The 26,288-nt window shown below is 45.0% G+C and overlaps 15 non-coding genes and 2 pseudogenes across 15 annotated transcripts; all 17 read left to right on the top strand.

Annotated features, from left to right (window-relative positions):
• The first annotated feature begins 256 nt into the window (after positions 1-256).
• LOC141190646 (U2 spliceosomal RNA) lies at positions 257-447 on the top strand. Its single transcript, XR_012264664.1, has one exon. It is a non-coding gene; the product is annotated as a U2 spliceosomal RNA (small nuclear RNA).
• A 1,121-nt stretch (positions 448-1,568) lies between these two features.
• Positions 1,569-1,684, top strand: LOC141186144 (U2 spliceosomal RNA; annotated as a pseudogene).
• A 524-nt stretch (positions 1,685-2,208) lies between these two features.
• Positions 2,209-2,390, top strand: LOC141185658 (U2 spliceosomal RNA). Its single transcript, XR_012260298.1, has one exon. It is a non-coding gene; the product is annotated as a U2 spliceosomal RNA (small nuclear RNA).
• Positions 2,391-3,510: 1,120 nt separating this feature from the next.
• Positions 3,511-3,701, top strand: LOC141190645 (U2 spliceosomal RNA). The gene has a single exon (XR_012264663.1). It is a non-coding gene; the product is annotated as a U2 spliceosomal RNA (small nuclear RNA).
• Positions 3,702-4,819: 1,118 nt separating this feature from the next.
• Positions 4,820-5,010, top strand: LOC141190644 (U2 spliceosomal RNA). The gene has a single exon (XR_012264662.1). It is a non-coding gene; the product is annotated as a U2 spliceosomal RNA (small nuclear RNA).
• Positions 5,011-6,131: 1,121 nt separating this feature from the next.
• Positions 6,132-6,322, top strand: LOC141190643 (U2 spliceosomal RNA). Its single transcript, XR_012264661.1, has one exon. It is a non-coding gene; the product is annotated as a U2 spliceosomal RNA (small nuclear RNA).
• Positions 6,323-7,444: 1,122 nt separating this feature from the next.
• Positions 7,445-7,635, top strand: LOC141190642 (U2 spliceosomal RNA). Its single transcript, XR_012264660.1, has one exon. It is a non-coding gene; the product is annotated as a U2 spliceosomal RNA (small nuclear RNA).
• A 1,122-nt stretch (positions 7,636-8,757) lies between these two features.
• Positions 8,758-8,948, top strand: LOC141190641 (U2 spliceosomal RNA). Its single transcript, XR_012264659.1, has one exon. It is a non-coding gene; the product is annotated as a U2 spliceosomal RNA (small nuclear RNA).
• Positions 8,949-10,066: 1,118 nt separating this feature from the next.
• On the top strand, positions 10,067-10,257 carry LOC141190639 (U2 spliceosomal RNA). The gene has a single exon (XR_012264657.1). It is a non-coding gene; the product is annotated as a U2 spliceosomal RNA (small nuclear RNA).
• A 1,115-nt stretch (positions 10,258-11,372) lies between these two features.
• On the top strand, positions 11,373-11,563 carry LOC141184334 (U2 spliceosomal RNA). Its single transcript, XR_012259099.1, has one exon. It is a non-coding gene; the product is annotated as a U2 spliceosomal RNA (small nuclear RNA).
• Positions 11,564-12,682: 1,119 nt separating this feature from the next.
• Positions 12,683-12,873, top strand: LOC141190638 (U2 spliceosomal RNA). Its single transcript, XR_012264656.1, has one exon. It is a non-coding gene; the product is annotated as a U2 spliceosomal RNA (small nuclear RNA).
• A 1,120-nt stretch (positions 12,874-13,993) lies between these two features.
• On the top strand, positions 13,994-14,184 carry LOC141190637 (U2 spliceosomal RNA). The gene has a single exon (XR_012264655.1). It is a non-coding gene; the product is annotated as a U2 spliceosomal RNA (small nuclear RNA).
• A 6,164-nt stretch (positions 14,185-20,348) lies between these two features.
• On the top strand, positions 20,349-20,541 carry LOC141185914 (U2 spliceosomal RNA). The gene has a single exon (XR_012260504.1). It is a non-coding gene; the product is annotated as a U2 spliceosomal RNA (small nuclear RNA).
• Positions 20,542-21,662: 1,121 nt separating this feature from the next.
• On the top strand, positions 21,663-21,853 carry LOC141190635 (U2 spliceosomal RNA). The gene has a single exon (XR_012264654.1). It is a non-coding gene; the product is annotated as a U2 spliceosomal RNA (small nuclear RNA).
• Positions 21,854-22,978: 1,125 nt separating this feature from the next.
• LOC141190634 (U2 spliceosomal RNA) lies at positions 22,979-23,169 on the top strand. The gene has a single exon (XR_012264653.1). It is a non-coding gene; the product is annotated as a U2 spliceosomal RNA (small nuclear RNA).
• Positions 23,170-24,286: 1,117 nt separating this feature from the next.
• LOC141186280 (U2 spliceosomal RNA) lies at positions 24,287-24,378 on the top strand (annotated as a pseudogene).
• A 789-nt stretch (positions 24,379-25,167) lies between these two features.
• On the top strand, positions 25,168-25,354 carry LOC141185913 (U2 spliceosomal RNA). Its single transcript, XR_012260503.1, has one exon. It is a non-coding gene; the product is annotated as a U2 spliceosomal RNA (small nuclear RNA).
• The last annotated feature ends 934 nt before the right edge of the window (positions 25,355-26,288 follow it).

Raw genomic sequence — 26,288 nt, 5'->3', positions numbered from 1 at the left:
TAATTGGTTCTCCTCCCTTCCAACGGTGTTGAGGCGGGTGGGAACAGCCGGGGGTTGAGGGTACTGTGCTAAAAGAGGTGGAGTTATGCAGATCTAAAACGCGTGGATTGCAGCAGCAGCAAGCCGAAAAGTGCAGGCATGTGAGGGATCTAGAGGTTGACAGCATGTCTTCTTAACGGGAGTCCAGGTGGCCATCTCCACAAATGGACTTTTCAGAATCCTTGGGTGGCACCGTAGTCGGAAACCAATTCTGGTTATCGCTTCTCGGCCTTTTGGCTAAGATCAAGTGTAGTATCTGTTCTTATCAGTTTAATATCTGATACGTCCCCTATCTGGGGACCATATATTAAATGGATTTTTAGAACAGGGAGATGGAAAAAGAGCTTGCTCTGTCCACTCCACGCATTGACCTGGTATTGCAGTATCTCCAGGACCGGTGCACCCCTTCTTTAATGCAGTTTCTAAAATCAGAAAGAATTGAATTCAATGCTTTTTGTTAATTTTGCTTGTTTGTCGGATTTTGGGATGGACTCTTTGGCTTTGCTTTTCTTCTCCTCATTGGATTTTTCATGTTAAAAGTTGCAGAAGCCAGATGACAAGCTCATTTTGGTTCAACTTCAGCAACTGTGCATTGCATTGCCATGTAATGTAATGTAATGCAATGCTATCTATCTAGCTCTCCCTCTATACTTCCTTTTGGATAAACAGACATATTAGGCAAGCATTTTGGAGCTTTCACCTAAATAACTACAGGTGGTGAGATAAGCTGCACAATATAATTGACCTTTCAGTATATTGTTGCACACACACCATCTATTTAGCAAATGCCCTTGTTATCAACAGCAGCCTTTTAAACTCACCTGAGCTAACAGGTATGTGAGCTGGTTACTCTGCTGCGCTCAAAATTTCTTTTTTGGTTTGCTACAATGCCTTTTCTGAAACGTTGTCTCCCTCTGCTGGAACACTGACTTCTTTCATTTAATGCCTGCAGACTATAAAAGAGAAACCAACCCAAAAAGTTTGGTTGATTAGTCTGTGGCATTCTTTTAAACTGTTGCTTATGGCGGTCTCTGTGAGCTTCTCAGTGACATTCAGCCATCCAGGTATCCCGCCTGCAGTAGACGGAATGTGGCAATGGAACGCTGGCTGTGCGTGTCATAATAGGCTCTGAGCCTTTATATACCTGCGCACAGCAGCAGCCACCTTCATTCTGCTGCTGGACAGCCAGCAGCAGCAGCAGCAGGAGAGGTAATTAATCAGCAACCCTCCTGCTAAGGGTAGACAGCTGCTCGTTCCACCCCCCCCCCCGCCTTAATTGGTTCTCCTCCCTTCCAACGGTGTTGAGGCGGGTGGGAACAGCCGGGGGTTGAGGGTACTGTGCTAAAAGAGGTGGAGTTATGCAGATCTAAAACGCGTGGATTGCAGCAGCAGCAAGCCGAAAAGTGCAGGCATGTGAGGGATCTAGAGGTTGACAGCATGTCTTCTTAACGGGAGTCCAGGTGGCCATCTCCACAAATGGACTTTTCAGAATCCTTGGGTGGCACCGTAGTCGGAAACCAATTCTGGTTATCGCTTCTCGGCCTTTTGGCTAAGATCAAGTGTAGTATCTTTTGAAAAGGCAGTTTTGTCCTTGGGCTGCCCTAGTAAATTGATGCACATTACACACTGGTTTGGTGCACTTGTTAGTACGCCAGGTGGCTCATAGAGTTATCTGATGGAAAACATGGCCCTCCAGGATCGAAGTCACTAGGCTGGGTAAGTGTGAGGGCTTTGGAGCAATGTGCCCCAGGAGTAGGCGCCCTGGTGGGAGTCCAAGCTTACTGGGACTGGGAACCCCAGAAAGACTTGGCTTCGTAGCACGCCGCACCTTTGCCAATCATACTTTCTGAGCAACCCCCCCTATTCCTGGCCTCCGGGCTAGGAAGGGGAATTTTTATAAACCCGGTCGGAGGTCCGGTCAGCTTTGGGCTGAGAAACCAACACAGGCTCCAGCTCCATTAGGGTGGCAGCCTAGATGGAAGCTGCGAGCACGAAAACGGCTCTTCTCCGGCTTCGGCTAGGGAGAGCATCGGAGATCCCTGACCCTCGCTGTGGCCTTCTGGCTCGGAGGGATGGGGATGGTTTATTGGGGAGCCTCTCCTCCGGGAAGGGTCCACATGAATCCTCGCCTCGTGCGCTGTTTTGGTGTGACTTCGGTCACATTTTTCAGTGCCTTGGATGCAGCTTCAATCAAAAAATCTGTTCTTATCAGTTTAATATCTGATACGTCCCCTATCTGGGGACCATATATTAAATGGATTTTTAGAACAGGGAGATGGAAAAAGAGCTTGCTCTGTCCACTCCACGCATTGACCTGGTATTGCAGTATCTCCAGGACCGGTGCACCCCTTCTTTAATGCAGTTTCTAAAATCAGAAAGAATTGAATTCAATGCTTTTTGTTCATTTTGCTTGTTTGTCGGATTTTGGGATGGACTCTTTGGCTTTGCTTTTCTTCTCCTCATTGGATTTTTCATGTTAAAAGTTGCAGAAGCCAGATGACAAGCTCATTTTGGTTCAACTTCAGCAACTGTGCATTGCATTGCCATGTAATGTAATGTAATGCAATGCTATCTATCTAGCTCTCCCTCTATACTTCCTTTTGGATAAACAGACATATTAGGCAAGCATTTTTGAGCTTTCACCTAAATAACTACAGGTGGTGAGATAAGCTGCACAATATAATTGACCTTTCAGTATATTGTTGCACACACACCATCTATTTAGCAAATGCCCTTGTTATCAACAGCAGCCTTTTAAACTCACCTGAGCTAACAGGTATGTGAGCTGGTTACTCTGCTGCGCTTAAAATTTCTTTTTTGGTTTGCTACAATGCCTTTTCTGAAACGTTGTCTCCCTCTGCTGGAACACTGACTTCTTTCATTTAATGCCTGCAGACTATAAAAGAGAAACCAACCCAAAAAGTTTGGTTGATTAGTCTGTGGCATTCTTTTAAACTGTTGCTTATGGCGGTCTCTGTGAGCTTCTCAGTGACATTCAGCCATCCAGGTATCCCGCCTGCAGTAGACGGAATGTGGCAATGGAACGCTGGCTGCGCGTGTCATAATAGGCTCTGAGCCTTTATATACCTGCGCACAGCAGCAGCCACCTTCAGTCTGCTGCTGGACAGCCAGCAGCAGCAGCAGCAGGAGAGGTAATTAATCAGCAACCCTCCTGCTAAGGGTAGACAGCTGCTCGTTCCACCCCCCCCCCGCCTTAATTGGTTCTCCTCCCTTCCAACGGTGTTGAGGCGGGTGGGAACAGCCGGGGGTTGAGGGTACTGTGCTAAAAGAGGTGGAGTTATGCAGATCTAAAACGCGTGGATTGCAGCAGCAGCAAGCCGAAAAGTGCAGGCATGTGAGGGATCTAGAGGTTGACAGCATGTCTTCTTAACGGGAGTCCAGGTGGCCATCTCCACAAATGGACTTTTCAGAATCCTTGGGTGGCACCGTAGTCGGAAACCAATTCTGGTTATCGCTTCTCGGCCTTTTGGCTAAGATCAAGTGTAGTATCTGTTCTTATCAGTTTAATATCTGATACGTCCCCTATCTGGGGACCATATATTAAATGGATTTTTAGAACAGGGAGATGGAAAAAGAGCTTGCTCTGTCCACTCCACGCATTGACCTGGTATTGCAGTATCTCCAGGACCGGTGCACCCCTTCTTTAATGCAGTTTCTAAAATCAGAAAGAATTGAATTCAATGCTTTTTGTTCATTTTGCTTGTTTGTCGGATTTTGGGATGGACTCTTTGGCTTTGCTTTTCTTCTCCTCATTGGATTTTTCATGTTAAAAGTTGCAGAAGCCAGATGACAAGCTCATTTTGGTTCAACTTCAGCAACTGTGCATTGCATTGCCATGTAATGTAATGTAATGCAATGCTATCTATCTAGCTCTCCCTCTATACTTCCTTTTGGATAAACAGACATATTAGGCAAGCATTTTAGAGCTTTCACCTAAATAACTACAGGTGGTGAGATAAGCTGCACAATATAATTGACCTTTCAGTATATTGTTGCACACACACCATCTATTTAGCAAATGCCCATGTTATCAACAGCAGCCTTTTAAACTCACCTGAGCTAACAGGTATGTGAGCTGGTTACTCTGCTGGGCTTAAAATTTCTTTTTTGGTTTGCTACAATGCCTTTTCTGAAACGTTGTCTCCCTCTGCTGGAACACTGACTTCTTTCATTTAATGCCTGCAGACTATAAAAGAGAAACCAACCCAAAAAGTTTGGTTGATTAGTCTGTGGCATTCTTTTAAACTGTTGCTTATGGCGGTCTCTGTGAGCTTCTCAGTGACATTCAGCCATCCAGGTATCCCGCCTGCAGTAGACGGAATGTGGCAATGGAACGCTGGCTGCGCGTGTCATAATAGGCTCTGAGCCTTTATATACCTGCGCACAGCAGCAGCCACCTTCAGTCTGCTGCTGGACAGCCAGCAGCAGCAGCAGGAGAGGTAATTAATCAGCAACCCTCCTGCTAAGGGTAGACAGCTGCTCGTTCCACCCCCCCCCCCGCCTTAATTGGTTCTCCTCCCTTCCAACGGTGTTGAGGCGGGTGGGAACAGCCGGGGGTTGAGGGTACTGTGCTAAAAGAGGTGGAGTTATGCAGATCTAAAACGCGTGGATTGCAGCAGCAGCAAGCCGAAAAGTGCAGGCATGTGAGGGATCTAGAGGTTGACAGCATGTCTTCTTAACGGGAGTCCAGGTGGCCATCTCCACAAATGGACTTTTCAGAATCCTTGGGTGGCACCGTAGTCGGAAACCAATTCTGGTTATCGCTTCTCGGCCTTTTGGCTAAGATCAAGTGTAGTATCTGTTCTTATCAGTTTAATATCTGATACGTCCCCTATCTGGGGACCATATATTAAATGGATTTTTAGAACAGGGAGATGGAAAAAGAGCTTGCTCTGTCCACTCCACGCATTGACCTGGTATTGCAGTATCTCCAGGACCGGTGCACCCCTTCTTTAATGCAGTTTCTAAAATCAGAAAGAATTGAATTCAATGCTTTTTGTTCATTTTGCTTGTTTGTCGGATTTTGGGATGGACTCTTTGGCTTTGCTTTCCTTCTCCTCATTGGATTTTTCATGTTAAAAGTTGCAGAAGCCAGATGACAAGCTCATTTTGGTTCAACTTCAGCAACTGTGCATTGCATTGCCATGTAATGTAATGTAATGCAATGCTATCTATCTAGCTCTCCCTCTATACTTCCTTTTGGATAAACAGACACATTAGGCAAGCATTTTGGAGCTTTCACCTAAATAACTACAGGTGGTGAGATAAGCTGCACAATATAATTGACCTTTCAGTATATTGTTGCACACACACCATCTATTTAGCAAATGCCCTTGTTATCAACAGCAGCCTTTTAAACTCACCTGAGCTAACAGGTATGTGAGCTGGTTACTCTGCTGCGCTTAAAATTTCTTTTTTGGTTTGCTACAATGCCTTTTGTGAAACGTTGTCTCCCTCTGCTGGAACACTGACTTCTTTCATTTAATGCCTGCAGACTATAAAAGAGAAACCAACCCAAAAAGTTTGGTTGATTAGTCTGTGGCATTCTTTTAAACTGTTGCTTATGGCGGTCTCTGTGAGCTTCTCAGTGACATTCAGCCATCCAGGTATCCCGCCTGCAGTAGACGGAATGTGGCAATGGAACGCTGGCTGCGCGTGTCATAATAGGCTCTGAGCCTTTATATACCTGCGCACAGCAGCAGCCACCTTCAGTCTGCTGCTGGACAGCCAGCAGCAGCAGCAGCAGGAGAGGTAATTAATCAGCAACCCTCCTACTAAGGGTAGACAGCTGCTCGTTCCACCCCCCCCCCCGCCTTAATTGGTTCTCCTCCCTTCCAACGGTGTTGAGGCGGGTGGGAACAGCCGGGGGTTGAGGGTACTGTGCTAAAAGAGGTGGAGTTATGCAGATCTAAAACGCGTGGATTGCAGCAGCAGCAAGCCGAAAAGTGCAGGCATGTGAGGGATCTAGAGGTTGACAGCATGTCTTCTTAACGGGAGTCCAGGTGGCCATCTCCACAAATGGACTTTTCAGAATCCTTGGGTGGCACCGTAGTCGGAAACCAATTCTGGTTATCGCTTCTCGGCCTTTTGGCTAAGATCAAGTGTAGTATCTGTTCTTATCAGTTTAATATCTGATACGTCCCCTATCTGGGGACCATATATTAAATGGATTTTTAGAACAGGGAGATGGAAAAAGAGCTTGCTCTGTCCACTCCACGCATTGACCTGGTATTGCAGTATCTCCAGGACCGGTGCACCCCTTCTTTAATGCAGTTTCTAAAATCAGAAAGAATTGAATTCAATGCTTTTTGTTCATTTTGCTTGTTTGTCGGATTTTGGGATGGACTCTTTGGCTTTGCTTTTCTTCTCCTCATTGGATTTTTCATGTTAAAAGTTGCAGAAGCCAGATGACAAGCTCATTTTGGTTCAACTTCAGCAACTGTGCATTGCATTGCCATGTAATGTAATGTAATGCAATGCTATCTATCTAGCTCTCCCTCTATACTTCCTTTTGGATAAACAGACATATTAGGCAAGCATTTTGGAGCTTTCACCTAAATAACTACAGGTGGTGAGATAAGCTGCACAATATAATTGACCTTTCAGTATATTGTTGCACACACACCATCTATTTAGCAAATGCCCTTGTTATCAACAGCAGCCTTTTAAACTCACCTGAGCTAACAGGTATGTGAGCTGGTTACTCTGCTGCGCTTAAAATTTCTTTTTTGGTTTGCTACAATGCCTTTTCTGAAACGTTGTCTCCCTCTGCTGGAACACTGACTTCTTTCATTTAATGCCTGCAGACTATAAAAGAGAAACCAACCCAAAAAGTTTGGTTGATTAGTCTGTGGCATTCTTTTAAACTGTTGCTTATGGCGGTCTCTGTGAGCTTCTCAGTGACATTCAGCCATCCAGGTATCCCGCCTGCAGTAGACGGAATGTGGCAATGGAACGCTGGCTGCGCGTGTCATAATAGGCTCTGAGCCTTTATATACCTGCGCACAGCAGCAGCCACCTTCAGTCTGCTGCTGGACAGCCAGCAGCAGCAGGAGAGGTAATTAATCAGCAACCCTCCTGCTAAGGGTAGACAGCTGCTCGTTCCACCCCCCCCCCCCCCCCCCGCCTTAATTGGTTCTCCTCCCTTCCAACGGTGTTGAGGCGGGTGGGAACAGCCGGGGGTTGAGGGTACTGTGCTAAAAGAGGTGGAGTTATGCAGATCTAAAACGCGTGGATTGCAGCAGCAGCAAGCCGAAAAGTGCAGGCATGTGAGGGATCTAGAGGTTGACAGCATGTCTTCTTAACGGGAGTCCAGGTGGCCATCTCCACAAATGGACTTTTCAGAATCCTTGGGTGGCACCGTAGTCGGAAACCAATTCTGGTTATCGCTTCTCGGCCTTTTGGCTAAGATCAAGTGTAGTATCTGTTCTTATCAGTTTAATATCTGATACGTCCCCTATCTGGGGACCATATATTAAATGGATTTTTAGAACAGGGAGATGGAAAAAGAGCTTGCTCTGTCCACTCCACGCATTGACCTGGTATTGCAGTATCTCCAGGACCGGTGCACCCCTTCTTTAATGCAGTTTCTAAAATCAGAAAGAATTGAATTCAATGCTTTTTGTTCATTTTGCTTGTTTGTCGGATTTTGGGATGGACTCTTTGGCTTTGCTTTTCTTCTCCTCATTGGATTTTTCATGTTAAAAGTTGCAGAAGCCAGATGACAAGCTCATTTTGGTTCAACTTCAGCAACTGTGCATTGCATTGCCATGTAATGTAATGTAATGCAATGCTATCTATCTAGCTCTCCCTCTATACTTCCTTTTGGATAAACAGACATATTAGGCAAGCATTTTGGAGCTTTCACCTAAATAACTACAGGTGGTGAGATAAGCTGCACAATATAATTGACCTTTCAGTATATTGTTGCACACACACCATCTATTTAGCAAATGCCCTTGTTATCAACAGCAGCCTTTTAAACTCACCTGAGCTAACAGGTATGTGAGCTGGTTACTCTGCTGCGCTTAAAATTTCTTTTTTGGTTTGCTACAATGCCTTTTCTGAAACGTTGTCTCCCTCTGCTGGAACACTGACTTCTTTCATTTAATGCCTGCAGACTATAAAAGAGAAACCAACCCAAAAAGTTTGGTTGATTAGTCTGTGGCATTCTTTTAAACTGTTGCTTATGGCGGTCTCTGTGAGCTTCTCAGTGACATTCAGCCATCCAGGTATCCCGCCTGCAGTAGACGGAATGTGGCAATGGAACGCTGGCTGCGCGTGTCATAATAGGCTCTGAGCCTTTATATACCTGCGCACAGCAGCAGCCACCTTCAGTCTGCTGCTGGACAGCCAGCAGCAGCAGCAGCAGGAGAGGTAATTAATCAGCAACCCTCCTACTAAGGGTAGACAGCTGCTCGTTCCACCCCCCCCCCCCGCCTTAATTGGTTCTCCTCCCTTCCAACGGTGTTGAGGCGGGTGGGAACAGCCGGGGGTTGAGGGTACTGTGCTAAAAGAGGTGGAGTTATGCAGATCTAAAACGCGTGGATTGCAGCAGCAGCAAGCCGAAAAGTGCAGGCATGTGAGGGATCTAGAGGTTGACAGCATGTCTTCTTAACGGGAGTCCAGGTGGCCATCTCCACAAATGGACTTTTCAGAATCCTTGGGTGGCACCGTAGTCGGAAACCAATTCTGGTTATCGCTTCTCGGCCTTTTGGCTAAGATCAAGTGTAGTATCTGTTCTTATCAGTTTAATATCTGATACGTCCCCTATCTGGGGACCATATATTAAATGGATTTTTAGAACAGGGAGATGGAAAAAGAGCTTGCTCTGTCCACTCCACGCATTGACCTGGTATTGCAGTATCTCCAGGACCGGTGCACCCCTTCTTTAATGCAGTTTCTAAAATCAGAAAGAATTGAATTCAATGCTTTTTGTTCATTTTGCTTGTTTGTCGGATTTTGGGATGGACTCTTTGGCTTTGCTTTTCTTCTCCTCATTGGATTTTTCATGTTAAAAGTTGCAGAAGCCAGATGACAAGCTCATTTTGGTTCAACTTCAGCAACTGTGCATTGCATTGCCATGTAATGTAATGTAATGCAATGCTATCTATCTAGCTCTCCCTCTATACTTCCTTTTGGATAAACAGACATATTAGGCAAGCATTTTGGAGCTTTCACCTAAATAACTACAGGTGGTGAGATAAGCTGCACAATATAATTGACCTTTCAGTATATTGTTGCACACACACCATCTATTTAGCAAATGCCCTTGTTATCAACAGCAGCCTTTTAAACTCACCTGAGCTAACAGGTATGTGAGCTGGTTACTCTGCTGCGCTTAAAATTTCTTTTTTGGTTTGCTACAATGCCTTTTCTGAAACGTTGTCTCCCTCTGCTGGAACACTGACTTCTTTCATTTAATGCCTGCAGACTATAAAAGAGAAACCAACCCAAAAAGTTTGGTTGATTAGTCTGTGGCATTCTTTTAAACTGTTGCTTATGGCGGTCTCTGTGAGCTTCTCAGTGACATTCAGCCATCCAGGTATCCCGCCTGCAGTAGACGGAATGTGGCAATGGAACGCTGGCTGCGCGTGTCATAATAGGCTCTGAGCCTTTATATACCTGCGCACAGCAGCAGCCACCTTCAGTCTGCTGCTGGACAGCCAGCAGCAGCAGGAGAGGTAATTAATCAGCAACCCTCCTGCTAAGGGTAGACAGCTGCTCGTTCCACCCCCCCCCCCCCCGCCTTAATTGGTTCTCCTCCCTTCCAACGGTGTTGAGGCGGGTGGGAACAGCCGGGGGTTGAGGGTACTGTGCTAAAAGAGGTGGAGTTATGCAGATCTAAAACGCGTGGATTGCAGCAGCAGCAAGCCGAAAAGTGCAGGCATGTGAGGGATCTAGAGGTTGACAGCATGTCTTCTTAACGGGAGTCCAGGTGGCCATCTCCACAAATGGACTTTTCAGAATCCTTGGGTGGCACCGTAGTCGGAAACCAATTCTGGTTATCGCTTCTCGGCCTTTTGGCTAAGATCAAGTGTAGTATCTGTTCTTATCAGTTTAATATCTGATACGTCCCCTATCTGGGGACCATATATTAAATGGATTTTTAGAACAGGGAGATGGAAAAAGAGCTTGCTCTGTCCACTCCACGCATTGACCTGGTATTGCAGTATCTCCAGGACCGGTGCACCCCTTCTTTAATGCAGTTTCTAAAATCAGAAAGAATTGAATTCAATGCTTTTTGTTCATTTTGCTTGTTTGTCGGATTTTGGGATGGACTCTTTGGCTTTGCTTTTCTTCTCCTCATTGGATTTTTCATGTTAAAAGTTGCAGAAGCCAGATGACAAGCTCATTTTGGTTCAACTTCAGCAACTGTGCATTGCATTGCCATGTAATGTAATGTAATGCAATGCTATCTATCTAGCTCTCCCTCTATACTTCCTTTTGGATAAACAGACATATTAGGCAAGCATTTTGGAGCTTTCACCTAAATAACTACAGGTGGTGAGATAAGCTGCACAATATAATTGACCTTTCAGTATATTGTTGCACACACACCATCTATTTAGCAAATGCCCTTGTTATCAACAGCAGCCTTTTAAACTCACCTGAGCTAACAGGTATGTGAGCTGGTTACTCTGCTGCGCTTAAAATTTCTTTTTTGGTTTGCTACAATGCCTTTTCTGAAACGTTGTCTCCCTCTGCTGGAACACTGACTTCTTTCATTTAATGCCTGCAGACTATAAAAGAGAAACCAACCCAAAAAGTTTGGTTGATTAGTCTGTGGCATTCTTTTAAACTGTTGCTTATGGCGGTCTCTGTGAGCTTCTCAGTGACATTCAGCCATCCAGGTATCCCGCCTGCAGTAGACGGAATGTGGCAATGGAACGCTGGCTGCGCGTGTCATAATAGGCTCTGAGCCTTTATATACCTGCGCACAGCAGCAGCCACCTTCAGTCTGCTGCTGGACAGCCAGCAGCAGCAGGAGAGGTAATTAATCAGCAACCCTCCTGCTAAGGGTAGACAGCTGCTCGTTCCACCCCCCCCCCCGCCTTAATTGGTTCTCCTCCCTTCCAACGGTGTTGAGGCGGGTGGGAACAGCCGGGGGTTGAGGGTACTGTGCTAAAAGAGGTGGAGTTATGCAGATCTAAAACGCGTGGATTGCAGCAGCAGCAAGCCGAAAAGTGCAGGCATGTGAGGGATCTAGAGGTTGACAGCATGTCTTCTTAACGGGAGTCCAGGTGGCCATCTCCACAAATGGACTTTTCAGAATCCTTGGGTGGCACCGTAGTCGGAAACCAATTCTGGTTATCGCTTCTCGGCCTTTTGGCTAAGATCAAGTGTAGTATCTGTTCTTATCAGTTTAATATCTGATACGTCCCCTTTCTGGGGACCATATATTAAATGGATTTTTAGAACAGGGAGATGGAAAAAGAGCTTGCTCTGTCCACTCCACGCATTGACCTGGTATTGCAGTATCTCCAGGACCGGTGCACCCCTTCTTTAATGCAGTTTCTATAATCAGAAAGAATTGAATTCAATGCTTTTTGTTCATTTTGCTTGTTTGTCGGTTTTTGGGATGGACTCTTTGGCTTTGCTTTTCTTCTCCTCATTGGATTTTTCATGTTAAAAGTTGCAGAAGCCAGATGACAAGCTCATTTTGGTTCAACTTCAGCAACTGTGCATTGCATTGCCATGTAATGTAATGTAATGCAATGCTATCTATCTAGCTCTCCCTCTATACTTCCTTTTGGATAAACAGACATATTAGGCAAGCATTTTGGAGCTTTCACCTAAATAACTACAGGTGGTGAGATAAGCTGCACAATATAATTGACCTTTCAGTATATTGTTGCACACACACCATCTATTTAGCAAATGCCCTTGTTATCAACAGCAGCCTTTTAAACTCACCTGAGCTAACAGGTATGTGAGCTGGTTACTCTGCTGCGCTTAAAATTTCTTTTTTGGTTTGCTACAATGCCTTTTCTGAAACGTTGTCTCCCTCTGCTGGAACACTGACTTCTTTCATTTAATGCCTGCAGACTATAAAAGAGAAACCAACCCAAAAAGTTTGGTTGATTAGTCTGTGGCATTCTTTTAAACTGTTGCTTATGGCGGTCTCTGTGAGCTTCTCAGTGACATTCAGCCATCCAGGTATCCCGCCTGCAGTAGACGGAATGTGGCAATGGAACGCTGGCTGCGCGTGTCATAATAGGCTCTGAGCCTTTATATACCTGCGCACAGCAGCAGCCACCTTCAGTCTGCTGCTGGACAGCCAGCAGCAGCAGCAGCAGGAGAGGTAATTAATCAGCAACCCTCCTGCTAAGGGTAGACAGCTGCTCTTTCCACCCCCCCCCGCCTTAATTGGTTCTCCTCCCTTCCAACGGTGTTGAGGCGGGTGGGAACAGCCGGGGGTTGAGGGTACTGTGCTAAAAGAGGTGGAGTTATGCAGATCTAAAACGCGTGGATTGCAGCAGCAGCAAGCCGAAAAGTGCAGGCATGTGAGGGATCTAGAGGTTGACAGCATGTCTTCTTAACGGGAGTCCAGGTGGCCATCTCCACAAATGGACTTTTCAGAATCCTTGGGTGGCACCGTAGTCGGAAACCAATTCTGGTTATCGCTTCTCGGCCTTTTGGCTAAGATCAAGTGTAGTATCTGTTCTTATCAGTTTAATATCTGATACGTCCCCTATCTGGGGACCATATATTAAATGGATTTTTAGAACAGGGAGATGGAAAAAGAGCTTGCTCTGTCCACTCCACGCATTGACCTGGTATTGCAGTATCTCCAGGACCGGTGCACCCCTTCTTTAATGCAGTTTCTAAAATCAGAAAGAATTGAATTCAATGCTTTTTGTTCATTTTGCTTGTTTGTCGGATTTTGGGATGGACTCTTTGGCTTTGCTTTTCTTCTCCTCATTGGATTTTTCATGTTAAAAGTTGCATAAGCCAGATGACAAGCTCATTTTGGTTCAACTTCAGCAACTGTGCATTGCATTGCCATGTAATGTAATGTAATGCAATGCTATCTATCTAGCTCTCCCTCTATACTTCCTTTTGGATAAACAGACATATTAGGCAAGCATTTTGGAGCTTTCACCTAAATAACTACAGGTGGTGAGATAAGCTGCACAATATAATTGACCTTTCAGTATATTGTTGCACACACACCATCTATTTAGCAAATGCCCTTGTTATCAACAGCAGCCTTTTAAACTCACCTGAGCTAACAGGTATGTGAGCTGGTTACTCTGCTGCGCTTAAAATTTCTTTTTTGGTTTGCTACAATGCCTTTTCTGAAACGTTGTCTCCCTCTGCTGGAACACTGACTTCTTTCATTTAATTCCTGCAGACTATAAAAGAGAAACCAACCCAAAAAGTTTGGTTGATTAGTCTGTGGCATTCTTTTAAACTGTTGCTTATGGCGGTCTCTGTGAGCTTCTCAGTGACATTCAGCCATCCAGGTATCCCGCCTGCAGTAGACGGAATGTGGCAATGGAACGCTGGCTGCGCGTGTCATAATAGGCTCTGAGCCTTTATATACCTGCGCACAGCAGCAGCCACCTTCAGTCTGCTGCTGGACAGCCAGCAGCAGCAGCAGCAGGAGAGGTAATTAATCAGCAACCCTCCTGCTAAGGGTAGACAGCTGCTCGTTCCACCCCCCCCCCGCCTTAATTGGTTCTCCTCCCTTCCAACGGTGTTGAGGCGGGTGGGAACAGCCGGGGGTTGAGGGTACTGTGCTAAAAGAGGTGGAGTTATGCAGATCTAAAACGCGTGGATTGCAGCAGCAGCAAGCCGAAAAGTGCAGGCATGTGAGGGATCTAGAGGTTGACAGCATGTCTTCTTAACGGGAGTCCAGGTGGCCATCTCCACAAATGGACTTTTCAGAATCCTTGGGTGGCACCGTAGTCGGAAACCAATTCTGGTTATCGCTTCTCGGCCTTTTGGCTAAGATCAAGTGTAGTATCTGTTCTTATCAGTTTAATATCTGATACGTCCCCTATCTGGGGACCATATATTAAATGGATTTTTAGAACAGGGAGATGGAAAAAGAGCTTGCTCTGTCCACTCCACGCATTGACCTGGTATTGCAGTATCTCCAGGACCGGTGCACCCCTTCTTTAATGCAGTTTCTAAAATCAGAAAGAATTGAATTCAATGCTTTTTGTTCATTTTGCTTGTTTGTCGGATATTGGGATGGACTCTTTGGCTTTGCTTTTCTTCTCCTCATTGGATTTTTCATGTTAAAAGTTGCAGAAGCCAGATGACAAGCTCATTTTGGTTCAACTTCAGCAACTGTGCATTGCATTGCCATGTAATGTAATGTAATGCAATGCTATCTATCTAGCTCTCCCTCTATACTTCCTTTTGGATAAACAGACATATTAGGCAAGCATTTTGGAGCTTTCACCTAAATAACTACAGGTGGTGAGATAAGCTGCACAATATAATTGACCTTTCAGTATATTGTTGCACACACACCATCTATTTAGCAAATGCCCTTGTTATCAACAGCAGCCTTTTAAACTCACCTGAGCTAACAGGTATGTGAGCTGGTTACTCTGCTGCGCTTAAAATTTCTTTTTTGGTTTGCTACAATGCCTTTTCTGAAACGTTGTCTCCCTCTGCTGGAACACTGACTTCTTTCATTTAATGCCTGCAGACTATAAAAGAGAAACCAACCCAAAAAGTTTGGTTGATTAGTCTGTGGCATTCTTTTAAACTGTTGCTTATGGCGGTCTCTGTGAGCTTCTCAGTGACATTCAGCCATCCAGGTATCCCGCCTGCAGTAGACGGAATGTGGCAATGGAACGCTGGCTGCGCGTGTCATAATAGGCTCTGAGCCTTTATATACCTGCGCACAGCAGCAGCCACCTTCAGTCTGCTGCTGGACAGCCAGCAGCAGCAGCAGCAGGAGAGGTAATTAATCAGCAACCCTCCTGCTAAGGGTAGACAGCTGCTCGTTCCACACCCCCCCCCCCCGCCTTAATTGGTTCTCCTCCCTTCCAACGGTGTTGAGGCGGGTGGGAACAGCCGGGGGTTGAGGGTACTGTGCTAAAAGAGGTGGAGTTATGCAGATCTAAAACGAGTGGATTGCAGCAGCAGCAAGCCGAAAAGTGCAGGCATGTGAGGGATCTAGAGGTTGACAGCATGTCTTCTTAACGGGAGTCCAGGTGGCCATCTCCACAAATGGACTTTTCAGAATCCTTGGGTGGCACCGTAGTCGGAAACCAATTCTGGTTATCGCTTCTCGGCCTTTTGGCTGCGATCGTATGACTGTACCTTGATTGGTGCGAGTCTCCTGGAGGAATCCGGACCCTTTTGTGGAGGATTTTCTGCTTTTTCCTGTGGTATTCCATACCGACAGAATCCAAGATGTCTTTTGTGAAGAACACCATCCGTTTGTCCGTGGATCCATCTGACCAGAACAAGAACAACGTGGTTTTCATTGTCCAAGACATCGTTGAAGGCAAAGCTGGAGTAAGACGTTCTGAGATCTTCAGTGTCAACGAATTTTCACGTCAAGGTAATTATGACGTTACCTTTATGGACCAGGATGTTTGCCTTAATGTCTTTGAATGGCTCCGTGGTCACTCTAGTGATCCCTGCTTGGAAGGAGTTAGATGGGAACCTTTGTTTGGTCTGCAAGAAAAGGAGGTGACTGTGACTGTCTATAACCCTTTTACAGACCCTGAGCTGCTGGAGTGCTTCCTCTCTCGCTACTGTGAATATGTGCGGAAGGGAGTGAAGCAAGTCAATTGTCTAGGTATCTTTAACTGTCAGTATAAATTCCGTGTGAAATTGAAAAGGGATCCTGACAGTGTGGGGGGCTTTAGACACCCTCCATCAAATTTTTCCGTTGCAGGCCATAGAGGTTTCCTCTTTTACCCAGGCCAGCCCATGTTTTGCCGTAGATGCTTTTCTTTCGGACATACCATGGTAACATGCCTTAAAGGGCAGTGTTGCCGAAATTGCAGAAAGGAGGGGCATATGGCCAACCAGTGTCCAGAGGCCAAGTCCTGTGATGTCTGTGGGAGTAGTGATCACATGTATAAGGACTGTCCTAGGAGTGCACCTAGACGTTCTGATAAAGAACAGAAGGAGGAGGAGCTGGAGAGGAGGCAGATGGCAAGCGCACTGAAAGTGCTGGAAAGATTGGAGAGGGAGGAGAGAGAGGGAAGGAGGCGGGAAACTGGTAGAGCCTCTCCCTCTACGGCGCCAGAGGAGGTGTCCCTGAGACCATGTTCTTCTTCTGCTGAAGAAATGAGGAAGAAGCGGAGGGAAGAAAAGGAGTTCTGGAGGGAAGTGGCAAAGGTGGAGAAAAAGGCAGTGTCTGCGAGAATATCTAGGAAAGTGGTGGAGGCAGAGCTGCCTGAGATGATGACTTTTGGAGAGGCAATGGACGCAACAGGATGTGAAGTGCAAATCTCGGAACCCGACAGTCCTGAACACCCTTCGGGTCCTGAAAACATTGAAGATTTTTCTTCGGAGGATGATAGGGGTGCAAAGAAGAGTCGTAGGGAGGATGGTGGGGGCAGTGATGATGCAGATTTTAGTGAGCCTCAGAGGAAGATCAGAACTGCCAGAATGAGGAGTGTGGGTGGTGAAGCCAGCGGGTCGGAAACCAGCTGTTCTGTTCTGATGGCGGAGGAGGATAGTGGTGGTGCTGGATAGTGTCACCATATAATATTGTAAATGTTTTTTCTTTTTGTCCTCTTGTGAGCTTTGGTTTAGGCCAAAGGCTATTTCTTTGTGTAATTGGTGAAGGAGTAGAAGTATTATGGGATTTACCATAGTGTCCCAAAACGTAAGAGTGTTTAAAAGTAAAGTAAGAAGAGCTGCTATTTTTGAGTTTTTAGCTATGCAAAATGCATCTATTTTTTGTTTACAAGAATGTGGGGTAGTGGATGGTGTGAAAGGGGATGAATGGTCTTATGGAGCGTCTGTGTGGTCGGGGAGTGCATGTAATAAGAATGATGGTGTGGGTATTTTGGTTAAAGGAAGGGAGGTTGTTTTGAGTGATTATTTGGTTATTGAGGTGGGGAGATGTATCCTTGCTAATTTTGTATACAAGAATGTAAAGTTTTGTGTTATTAATGTTTATGCGCCAGTTGGAAAAAATGAGCGCAAAAATTTATTTGAAAAAATTAAGCTTTTTGTTCCAGGAAGAATACCTGTGGTAATTGTGGGTGATATGAACTGTGATGTGGGGAGAGTGAATGTGGATGTGTCTGGGAAAGCATTATTGGAGTTAGTGAATGATTTTGGGTTGTGTGATATGCAGCGGGTGTGTAACATGAATCCTTTGTTGAACACTTTCTTTTCTGAGAGTGGTAGGGTACAATCCAGATTGGATTATTGTTTTATTTCTAAAAATATGGTTTCTGTTAATTATAGGCAGGAAAACGTTCTTTTTTCAGATCATGTGTGTATGTTGTGTGAGTTGGATATAAAAGTTGATGGAGTGTTTGGGAGAGGATTGTGGAAGTTAAATGTTAAACTGTTAGAGAATGAAGATGTGAGAAAGGAGTATGAAAGGCGGTATGAAGAATGGTGTAAGCATAAAAATGAGTTCGGGAATGTTTGTGAGTGGTGGGACTGGGTGAAGAAACAAACAAAAATGTTCTTTAAAAATTTAGGATACAAGTATGCAGCAATTAAAAGAGAGAGTTTTGTTAAACTGAACGCGCGGTTGAGCGTTTTGTATAAGTTAAGAGAAGGAGGAGTTGAGGTGGAGGAGGATATTTTAGAGGTAAAAAAGGAGATTAGTGAGTTTTTGTTGGAGAGAGGGAGAAGCATAGTGTTTAGGGCAAAGATTGATAAGATGGAGCAGGATGAGAAATGTTCTCGGTTTTTCTTTAAAAAAGTTTTTGGAAAGAAACAGAGTATGAGCGTGGTGTATAGAGCAGATGGAAGTGAGGTGAGTGGAGAGGATATGTGTGAAGAGGTGGCTAAGTTTTATGAGGATCTGTATGCAGTGAAACAGAGGGATGAATGTTTGGAGAATGATGTTTTGAGTGTGTTAGAGAGTAAGTTGAGTGAAGCAGAAAGAGAGAGAGTGATGGGTGAGGTGACTGGTGATGAGGTATGGAAGGTTATGTGTAGTATGGCTTTGAATAAGACGCCGGGGGAGGATGGCCTCCCAGTAGAATTTTATCGTGTGATGTGGGGTGTGATTGGTAAGGACTTTGTGGATGTATGTAAGTATATGTGGGGAAACATGGAGGTGACTGAGAGTATGCGTGCAGGTATGGTTGTGTTAATTCCTAAGAAAGGGGATTTGAAATGTCTGAGGAATTGGAGGCCAATAACTTTACTTAATTGTGATTATAAAATCTATGCAAAACTTATGGCTAATAGGATGCGTGATGTGATAGAGAGTGTGATTGGGGATGAGCAGTGTTGTGCGGTACCTGGGAGGCGGATTCATGAGTGTGTGTGTATGTTAAGAGATTGTCTATGGGATTGCATGGGTCGTAAGAAGAGTGTATTTTTGTTAAGTTTGGATTTTGAAAAGGCTTATGATAGGTTGTCGCATGGTTTTTTGTTCAGAGTGTTGTTAAAAATGGGTTTTCCGGCTGATTTTGTTGGGCGAGTGAGAAGTTTGTATGCGGGTGTTTATAGCTGTGTTTTAATGAATGGGTATGTGGGTAGGAAAGTGAATGTGTTTTCGGGTGTGCGACAGGGGTGTCCTTTGTCCCCTGTAGCATTTATTTGTGCAATTGAGCCATTGTTGTGTATGCTGAGGAAAGATAAGGTAATTCGTGGTGTGCAAGTGCCGGGAGGTGGAGGAAAAGAATGGAAGGTGAGTGGTTATATGGATGACGTGTGTGTATTATGTGATTCTGAATGTTCGGTGAGGCGGGTGAAGTTGTTAGTGTCTATTTTTTGTGGTGCATCTGCGTTTAAAGTGAATTGGGAAAAGAGTGAGTGTAAGGGTTTTGGAGGCGGAAGTTTAAGTAGGGATGTAGGTGTGAATGTAGTGAATGGACCTATTAAAGTTTTGGGTGTGAAGTTTTCAGAGAGTTTGGATGGGAAAGAAAGTTGGGATGATGCGAAAGGAAAAGTTGAGCAGAAGTTGAATTTTTGGAAATTGAGGAGTTTATCCTTTTTTGGGAAGATTTTAATTGTTAAGAGTGTGGTGTTGCCAATATTTTTATATATTGCGGTAGTATTTCCACCAGGATATATGTGTATGAGAAGCTTGAATAGAATTTTATTTGTTTTTTTGTGGAACTCGAAAATGGAGAGAGCTAGGAGAGAAATTTTGGTTAAAAGAGTGGAAAAAGGTGGTTTGGGTTTTCCGAATTTGGACGTGTTTTTTGGTGTGAATATCGTTGTGTTTGTTTTGAAAGTGATTAGGGCGGATGGAAAGTTTTTATCTATGTGTAGGTATTTATTTGGAGCGTATTTGTTTCGTTTAAAGTGGCAAGAAAGGGATTTGCGATGTCCGATTGCTTTTGAGGTGCCTGTATGGTATGTGTGGGTTTATAAGTTTTTGGTGAGGTATGAACTGTGTGATGCAGATGTGAGATTGCTGGAGAATAAGAAGGCTGTGTATAGGATGATTGAATGTAGAGAGGTAGAATGTGGAATAAATATGGTTAGGGGTGGTGATGTGCAGAAGGTTTGGAAGAAAGTGCGGATGAGTGGTATGACCAACAAACAGAGTGAAGTTGTGTGGCAGTCTTTACATGGAGTATTACCTGTGAGAGAGTTTCAGAGGAATAGAGGTTTGGTGAGGAGTGACATGTGTCCAAGAAATGGCTGTGGTGGAAGGGAAAGTGTGTTGCATGTTTTTTGGAATTGCCAGTATGCTAGAGATGTGATTGGGAGAATGGGGCCTTTGTGTAAAGAATTGTGTGGTGTGAATTTGTTGTCTTTTGAGTTGTTTATGTTTGGTTTGGGAATATGTGATGGGACGAAGGAAAGAGTCTTGTGGTTGATGCTTGCATGTATAAAGGAAGTGTTATGGGATGTGAGGAATGTGTATGTGTTTAAAAGGAAGGAAATTGCTGTAAAGGATAGTGTGAAGGTGATTTTGGGGAAGATGTATGTGTGTTTCCTATGGGACAAAAAGAGGAGAGGGGAAGTGGATGCGGAGGGAATATGGAAAGTTAAAAAGTGGAGATATATTGTTAGTACCTCTTGATTTTTGTTATTGTTGTTTTGAAATATGAAATAAATATTTCCGATGATGATGGGGACAGCAAATTGCGTATTGGATTTGACGCAGCTGTTTTGATGGAATTTTCCTTTGTCTGGTTTCCATAGACTGTGGAATTTCCTCGTCTGAGGAGAAAAAAAAAAAAAAAAAAAAAATCTGTTCTTATCAGTTTAATATCTGATACGTCCCCTATCTGGGGACCATATATTAAATGGATTTTTAGAACAGGGAGATGGAAAAAGAGCTTGCTCTGTCCACTCCACGCATTGACCTGGTATTGCAGTATCTCCAGGACCGGTGCACCCCTTCTTTAATGCAGTTTCTAAAATCAGAAAGAATTGAATTCAATGCTTTTTGTTCATTTTGCTTGTTTGTCGGATTTTGGGATGGACTCTTTGGCTTTGCTTTTCTTCTCCTCATTGGATTTTTCATGTTAAAAGTTGCAGAAGCCAGATGACAAGCTCATTTTGGTTCAACTTCAGCAACTGTGCATTGCATTGCCATGTAATGTAATGTAATGCAATGCTATCTATCTAGCTCTCCCTCTATACTTCCTTTTGGATAAACAGACATATTAGGCAAGCATTTTGGAGCTTTCACCTAAATAACTACAGGTGGTGAGATAAGCTGCACAATATAATTGACCTTTCAGTATATTGTTGCACACACACCATCTATTTAGCAAATGCCCTTGTTATCAACAGCAGCCTTTTAAACTCACCTGAGCTAACAGGTATGTGAGCTGGTTACTCTGCTGCGCTTAAAATTTCTTTTTTGGTTTGCTACAATGCCTTTTCTGAAACGTTGTCTCCCTCTGCTGGAACACTGACTTCTTTCATTTAATGCCTGCAGACTATAAAAGAGAAACCAACCCAAAAAGTTTGGTTGATTAGTCTGTGGCATTCTTTTAAACTGTTGCTTATGGCGGTCTCTGTGAGCTTCTCAGTGACATTCAGCCATCCAGGTATCCCGCCTGCAGTAGACGGAATGTGGCAATGGAACGCGGGCTGCACGTGTCATAATAGGCTCTGAGCCTTTATATACCTGCGCACAGCAGCAGCCACCTTCAGTCTGCTGCTGGACAGCCAGCAGCAGCAGCAGCAGGAGAGGTAATTAATCAGCAACCCTCCTGCTAAGGGTAGACAGCTGCTCGTTCCACCCCCCCCCCCGCCTTAATTGGTTCTCCTCCCTTCCAACGGTGTTGAGGCGGGTGGGAACAGCCGGGGGTTGAGGGTACTGTGCTAAAAGAGGTGGAGTTATGCAGATCTAAAACGCGTGGATTGCAGCAGCAGCAAGCCGAAAAGTGCAGGCATGTGAGGGATCTAGAGGTTGACAGCATGTCTTCTTAACGGGAGTCCAGGTGGCCATCTCCACAAATGGACTTTTCAGAATCCTTGGGTGGCACCGTAGTCGGAAACCAATTCTGGTTATCGCTTCTCGGCCTTTTGGCTAAGATCAAGTGTAGTATCTGTTCTTATCAGTTTAATATCTGATACGTCCCCTATCTGGGGACCATATATTAAATGGATTTTTAGAACAGGGAGATGGAAAAAGAGCTTGCTCTGTCCACTCCACGCATTGACCTGGTATTGCAGTATCTCCAGGACCGGTGCACCCCTTCTTTAATGCAGTTTCTAAAATCAGAAAGAATTGAATTCAATGCTTTTTGTTCATTTTGCTTGTTTGTCGGATTTTGGGATGGACTCTTTGGCTTTGCTTTTCTTCTCCTCATTGGATTTTTCATGTTAAAAGTTGCAGAAGCCAGATGACAAGCTCATTTTGGTTCAACTTCAGCAACTGTGCATTGCATTGCCATGTAATGTAATGTAATGCAATGCTATCTATCTAGCTCTCCCTCTATACTTCCTTTTGGATAAACAGACATATTAGGCAAGCATTTTGGAGCTTTCACCTAAATAACTACAGGTGGTGAGATAAGCTGCACAATATAATTGACCTTTCAGTATATTGTTGCACACACACCATCTATTTAGCAAATGCCCTTGTTATCAACAGCAGCCTTTTAAACTCACCTGAGCTAACAGGTATGTGAGCTGGTTACTCTGCTGCGCTTAAAATTTCTTTTTTGGTTTGCTACAATGCCTTTTCTGAAACGTTGTCTCCCTCTGCTGGAACACTGACTTCTTTCATTTAATGCCTGCAGACTATAAAAGAGAAACCAACCCAAAAAGTTTGGTTGATTAGTCTGTGGCATTCTTTTAATCTGTTGCTTATGGCGGTCTCTGTGAGCTTCTCAGTGACATTCAGCCATCCAGGTATCCCGCCTGCAGTAGACGGAATGTGGCAATGGAACGCTGGCTGCGCGTGTCATAATAGGCTCTGAGCCTTTATATACCTGCGCACAGCAGCAGCCACCTTCAGTCTGCTGCTGGACAGCCAGCAGCAGCAGCAGCAGGAGAGGTAATTAATCAGCAACCCTCCTGCTAAGGGTAGACAGCTGCTCGTTCCACCCCCCCCCCCCCCCGCCTTAATTGGTTCTCCTCCCTTCCAACGGTGTTGAGGCGGGTGGGAACAGCCGGGGGTTGAGGGTACTGTGCTAAAAGAGGTGGAGTTATGCAGATCTAAAACGCGTGGATTGCAGCAGCAGCAAGCCGAAAAGTGCAGGCATGTGAGGGATCTAGAGGTTGACAGCATGTCTTCTTAACGGGAGTCCAGGTGGCCATCTCCACAAATGGACTTTTCAGAATCCTTGGGTGGCACCGTAGTCGGAAACCAATTCTGGTTATCGCTTCTCGGCCTTTTGGCTAAGATCAAGTGTAGTATCTGTTCTTATCAGTTTAATATCTGATACGTCCCCTATCTGGGGACCATATATTAAATGGATTTTTAGAACAGGGAGATGGAAAAAGAGCTTGCTCTGTCCACTCCACGCATTGACCTGGTATTGCAGTATCTCCAGGACCGGTGCACCCCTTCTTTAATGCAGTTTCTAAAATCAGAAAGAATTGAATTCAATGCTTTTTGTTCATTTTGCTTGTTTGTCGGATTTTGGGATGGACTCTTTGGCTTTGCTTTTCTTCTCCTCATTGGATTTTTCATGTTAAAAGTTGCAGAAGCCAGATGACAAGCTCATTTTGGTTCAACTTCAGCAACTGTGCATTGCATTGCCATGTAATGTAATGTAATGCAATGCTATCTATCTAGCTCTCCCTCTATACTTCCTTTTGGATAAACAGACATATTAGGCAAGCATTTTGGAGCTTTCACCTAAATAACTACAGGTGGTGAGATAAGCTGCACAATATAATTGACCTTTCAGTATATTGTTGCACACACACCATCTATTTAGCAAATGCCCTTGTTATCAACAGCAGCCTTTTAAACTCACCTGAGCTAACAGGTATGTGAGCTGGTTACTCTGCTGCGCTTAAAATTTCTTTTTTGGTTTGCTACAATGCCTTTTCTGAAACGTTGTCTCCCTCTGCTGGAACACTGACTTCTTTCATTTAATGCCTGCAGACTATAAAAGAGAAACCAACCCAAAAAGTTTGGTTGATTAGTCTGTGGCATTCTTTTAAACTGTTGCTTATGGCGGTCTCTGTGAGCTTCTCAGTGACATTCAGCCATCCAGGTATCCCGCCTGCAGTAGACGGAATGTGGCAATGGAACGCTGGCTGCGCGTGTCATAATAGGCTCTGAGCCTTTATATACCTGCGCACAGCAGCAGCCACCTTCAGTCTGCTGCTGGACAGCCAGCAGCAGCAGCAGGAGAGGTAATTAATCAGCAACCCTCCTGCTAAGGGTAGACAGCTGCTCGTTCCACCCCCCCCCCGCCTTAATTGGTTCTCCTCCCTTCCAACGGTGTTGAGGCGGGTGGGAACAGCCGGGGGTTGAGGGTACTGTGCTAAAAGAGGTGGAGTTATACAGATCTAAAACGCGTGGATTGCAGCAGCAGCAAGCCGAAAAGTGCAGGCAAGTGAGGGATCTAGAGGTTGACAGCATGTCTTCTTAACGGGAGTCCAGGTGGCCATCTCCACAAATGGACTTTTCAGAATCCTTGGGTGGCACCGTAGTCGGAAACCAATTCTGGTTATCGCTTCTCGGCCTTTTGGCTAAGATCAAGTGTAGTATCTTTCGAAAAGGCGGTTTTGGATGTTGGCCGCCCTAGTAGATTGATACATTATGCACACTGGGGTTTAGGCGCTTGTTAGTACGCCAGGTGGCTAATATAGTCATCTGGTGGAAAGCATGGCACACCAGGATCGACGCCATTGGGCCGGGGAAGATCGAAAGCCCGAAGTGTGAAGTGCCCCAGGAGTGGTGACCCTGGGGTGCCTTAACTCACTGGGATTGGGAACCCCACTTGAGTTTATGGCACATTTGCACAAGCACTTCAAATTTTCTTTCTTCGCACACACCCTTATTCCGGGCCTTCTGGCCTTAGGATGGGGAATTTTTCAATTCCCGGTCGAAGGTCCGGGCAGTATTATACTGTGAAACCTTCACTATTTATTTAATTTCTTTGTCACTGTGTGTCCACTTATTCACGTGTGTCACGTCCTACTAGGATTTTGTCGGGATGCGGTTCCCTTACGGGTTCCTCTCTTGGCAGGTCTAGGGGGGGAGTGTGTGGCCATCAGGTTCCGCTCCCCCCTGAACCCCCCTGGCTCTCCTCTTTCGGGAGGAGAGCGTTGTTGGCTCCCCTCTTCCGGGAGGGGAGCACAGTCTTTGGCTCGCAGTGCCTTGCTCGGGTGAGAACTCGGGCAGGTGCTGGGGGTAAGATTGGGTCGCCTCTGGCTTCGGCTGGAGGTGGCTTTTTGTCCCTGTTCCTCGCTGTGGCCTTTTGGCTCGGAGGGACGGGGAATGGTTTGGGGGACCCTTCTCCTTTTGGAGAGGGTTTCAAGAAGACCAGCATCCTAGTGCACTTTTTTTGTGGCACTTGTCACTTTTTTAAGCGCACTCGGGTTTTGTACACGAATTCGGGCTTTCGATAAAAAAAAAAAAAAATCTGTTCTTATCAGTTTAATATCTGATACGTCCCCTATCTGGGGACCATATATTAAATGGATTTTTAGAACAGGGAGATGGAAAAAGAGCTTGCTCTGTCCACTCCACGCATTGACCTGGTATTGCAGTATCTCCAGGACCGGTGCACCCCTTCTTTAATGCAGTTTCTAAAATCAGAAAGAATTGAATTCAATGCTTTTTGTTCATTTTGCTTGTTTGTCGGATTTTGGGATGGACTCTTTGGCTTTGCTTTTCTTCTCCTCATTGGATTTTTCATGTTAAAAGTTGCAGAAGCCAGATGACAAGCTCATTTTGGTTCAACTTCAGCAACTGTGCATTGCATTGCCATGTAATGTAATGTAATGCAATGCTATCTATCTAGCTCTCCCTCTATACTTCCTTTTGGATAAACAGACATATTAGGCAAGCATTTTGGAGCTTTCACCTAAATAACTACAGGTGGTGAGATAAGCTGCACAATATAATTGACCTTTCAGTATATTGTTGCACACACACCATCTATTTAGCAAATGCCCTTGTTATCAACAGCAGCCTTTTAAACTCACCTGAGCTAACAGGTATGTGAGCTGGTTACTCTGCTGCGCTTAAAATTTCTTTTTTGGTTTGCTACAATGCCTTTTCTGAAACGTTGTCTCCCTCTGCTGGAACACTGACTTCTTTCATTTAATGCCTGCAGACTATAAAAGAGAAACCAACCCAAAAAGTTTGGTTGATTAGTCTGTGGCATTCTTTTAAACTGTTGCTTATGGCGGTCTCTGTGAGCTTCTCAGTGACATTCAGCCATCCAGGTATCCCGCCTGCAGTAGACGGAATGTGGCAATGGAACGCTGGCTGCGCGTGTCATAATAGGCTCTGAGCCTTTATATACCTGCGCACAGCAGCAGCCACCTTCAGTCTGCTGCTGGACAGCCAGCAGCAGCAGCAGCAGGAGAGGTAATTAATCAGCAACCCTCCTGCTAAGGGTAGACAGCTGCTCGTTCCACCCCCCCCCCCCGCCTTAATTGGTTCTCCTCCCTTCCAACGGTGTTGAGGCGGGTGGGAACAGCCGGGGGTTGAGGGTACTGTG

This window comes from Phyllobates terribilis, unplaced genomic scaffold (genome assembly GCF_046119375.1).
Source record: "Phyllobates terribilis strain yellow unplaced genomic scaffold, ASM4611937v1 Scaffold_40__1_contigs__length_11209783, whole genome shotgun sequence".
Lineage (NCBI taxonomy): Eukaryota > Metazoa > Chordata > Amphibia > Anura > Dendrobatidae > Phyllobates > Phyllobates terribilis.
Note: the sequence above shows the minus strand (reverse complement) of the source record. Positions and strands in the feature narration are given on the sequence as shown.